The sequence below is a fragment of the Parasteatoda tepidariorum genome, chromosome 7 (assembly GCF_043381705.1).
Source record: "Parasteatoda tepidariorum isolate YZ-2023 chromosome 7, CAS_Ptep_4.0, whole genome shotgun sequence".
Lineage (NCBI taxonomy): Eukaryota > Metazoa > Arthropoda > Arachnida > Araneae > Theridiidae > Parasteatoda > Parasteatoda tepidariorum.
In genome coordinates, this window is record NC_092210.1 from 28,586,329 (window position 1) to 28,590,127 (window position 3,799).

Here is a 3,799-nt window from a genome sequence, read left to right on the forward strand (position 1 = left end):
ATATTCAAATTTGATATATATATATTCAATTTCAAATTTGAAATTAAAAAATTAAATATACAAACAAAGAGACAGAAACACATATTGTATTAATATCTACTATTGTATACACTATTGCATTAATGTATTATGCTTTTGTTGCATTGATACAATATTACAACGCACACCAATTTGCGGATATAATCTTATGATCTGACATTGAGATTATAATTTTTTTCAATTTTCTGTTTGCCAACTTTTTAATCTTTTATAAAATTTTGAAACAAAATTTTAAATAAATGTTTATTTTTGCTAGTTTAGTTTTGTTCTCCTTTAAAATGTTTTTATTTTTGTTTCTTTCCTTGTTTTCTTTGTATTTTTATTTTATCTTATTGGTTCCATCATAATATTTTTTTTCTTAATGTTTTTATGATTTTCAAAATACTCTGATTTTAAAATAATAATTATTTTAAAATCAGGGCATTTCTAAATAAGTAATCAATAATTAAATGTTTCCAGACGAAAATTCATTCATTGCAAAACAAAATTTTTCATGGTGATAATTTTTTTGTACTTACGATTTCATAAGTTTCATTCATCTGCAGGCAAGTGACACAAATCGATAATCACAGATTATGAATAAAGGTTAGTTTTAAAAGAAAATACTAACTGCATTTAAAATTTGCCTTTTTTCTGAAGAAAAGTTATGCTTTAAATGATTGCCCTATATTGTTCTTATTTTAAATAAATAAGCATTGAATTTTTAAAATTACAGCCATGATGCATCTCTAGGGACTCTTTTATATTCGTTCCAACTAAATAATGAAGATATACGAAATAATTTATGCTAGTTGCTTAAATTTAAGACAAACTTCTCGGCAGAGCTATTTTCTTTACTTTCGCTAACATATAAATATTAAATCTACGCATTACGCAGCTAATTTTAGGTAATTTACAACACCAGCGTTTTGAAAACCTCGACTTTCTTTTTACCTAAGGCTAAATCTTCCATTTAGCTCATTTAGAAAACTTGATCCTTGAATTTCAAATTCACTTTTTCTCTGCTATATTCATGATAAGTCTGGAGAACTAGAGAATAAAAGATTTATTTATTTGTTCAGAAGTAAATATTTATTAGATTGTTTCAGTAAGTAATAATTTATTCTAAATATTTTCAATTTTAAAATCTAATAATAATAAAATAGGGAAATTTTTCCGGATACGGGACATGCAAACATAATTAATATAAATACATAATAGAAATATATAAATATTAAAGAGTTTGAAAAAAAAACCTCAGTTAGTTGAAAAGAATTTGAAAACAAACTTGTTTATTGCAATGATTTAAAAATATGTTGGAAATACGGTGCTTTGAAAATCCTAAATATTTAAAAAAGTTTTTACTAATTTTTTTAAAATATTTTTTGCGGGCATAGAAGATTAAATAAAGTTTAAATGTATATCCGCAAAACAGAATTTCAGGATTTATTAAATACATTTGAATTTGCTACTGTTACAGCGGGCATAGCTATAAATAAGATCTGATTTCACATTATTTTTCTATGCAATTTCTAAATCTAATTTTTAAAACATAGAAGCAAATAGAATTCATATAAGAATAATAAATTTAAAATATTGCAGGAATGTAATATGTTTTTTTTTTAAATAATAGTTAATAAAATAGTTATTTTACTATTCAGCATCGCTTGAAAAATGCGTCATTTTTCTTATTCTAAATTCGTGGCAGAAGATTCAGTACAAATATCACTCTTGATAGTCTAAATATTGATTCTTAGAAATTCTTAGTCTGCACAGATTCAGGCATTCCTTCAAAACTAATAAAACTTTTGTATTATCTTAAGTCTACATACGATCGTCTGAAAAATGAAATATATTTCAGATAGGCTTTACTGACATTTTATGGTATGCAACAAATATATATTAATGCATATTCTTTCATTCAAAGTAACTGTACTTTATTTTTTCGAAAGAAACCTATATATTTATAAATTTTTTATGGCATTTTACACATTATTGCTTGTTTTTACTTTAAAATTGGATTCATCTTAAGATGGAAAGAAATCTGGGTGAACCAATATTGAGACATTTTGTTTTATACATAAAAAAAATAAAGTTCGATTTTCTTGATATATTTTTACGTTCGTTTGATGCTCTTTACCAGGCAGAATATTATGTTTGAAAATGGTTGATTGATTAATGGGTTAAACTAAATATAAAATTTCAATTATCCATTAATGTCATTGTCATGCAATAATGGACATTGCCAAGCAATGTATTACACTTTTCCCTATCTTTTTAATTTTATGTATTTCTGAATATTTATTTTTAATTTTTGTTTCGTTTCGTATTAATTATAAGAGATACTTTTATTATTTCAGCGTGTAAACAATTATTTAAGAAATAAATCCATGTAGAAGTTTATATAACTATGAAATGGAAATATGGAATAAATATGGAAATTAAATATTTTGAGGGTTATTAAGTCATGCAGGATCAGATGGTTGGGACGTGTTTCTTTGTCGTGATAGTTTTGATCCAGCTAAAAAACTAACATTTTCTAAGAATTAGGGCACAGGGAAGAGAAGGAAACTGGCGCAAGGTGGTTGGACTGTGTTGAGATAGATCTAAAAGTATTGGGACAGAATAGATGGAGAAATCTAGCTACAAGTCGAACTGTCTGGAAGAGGCATACTGGGGAAACCTTGGACTGCTCTAGGCGGTAGTGCTGTTAAAGAAGAAGATAACAATTATCATTATATATCACAGCATCCATGTATTGTAATTCATTTTTTCCCTCTTCAATTGCTCACACATTAGCATAAAATATTTGTAAATTTTATTTAATTTGATTACGATTTTTTTATGTTCTTATTACGCCAAATTTTAAAAAGGTGTGAAATTTTTCATTGTCGACTATTAAAAAACATAATTCGTCATAAATTTCCGATAACAGATCTCTCCGTATTCCTAAGAGTCTATTTACAATTCCTTTTAATTGGTTTTTTAAGTGGAAGGTATTTGTAAGTATAGCAGTTATAGGAGTATTACACTACCACAGCTAAAATTGAAGGTACAGTTCAATATCCTCCGAGCACTCCCAAACATACATGGGAAATTCCGGTTTTACAATACTGAAATGATCCGTCTCTGAAATAGTAAATGACCCAAGCTCCCTTGGCTTGGTCTATGTACCAATACACTCTACACTTTACCAACTAAGTTTTAAAAAAAACATGAGCATATTGAGAAATTTAAAATTGCACCAATAAATGAAAAGTACTGATAGCGCAGCAGCTGGATGCATCTTAGTAATTTTGTCCATTATTTTTGAATTGATTTAATAAAGAGAGAACACGCTAAGGAAATAAAAAGCAGATTCTTAATGTGCTTTATCCAAAAAATTCCAGCTTTGAAATTTAATTCGCAATTATGATTAACTTAACGAATTAAGTTCAATTAGTTAATTTTCTTTCGCATTTCAAAATTTAGAGTTTAATATTTAAATTTTTATTAATGAAATTTCAGCATTATTTTGAATTGAAAAACTGTATAATTAGTTAAGGATAGTGTATTCCCCACTAGAAAAAAGACAAACTTTAGATCAAATATCTATGCAACTTTTTGAATTTTTATTAAGGTCAATGTATTCATTTCGTATCTTTTGGACTCATCCCAACAGTCAAAGATATTAGAAATCTATCAAAAAAAGCTTGAGTGTTTTTGGATGCAACATTTTTTTGGTAGTCACTTTTGCTACATATAAAGAGAATAGGTTAAAGAAGAAGTATTTATATATATA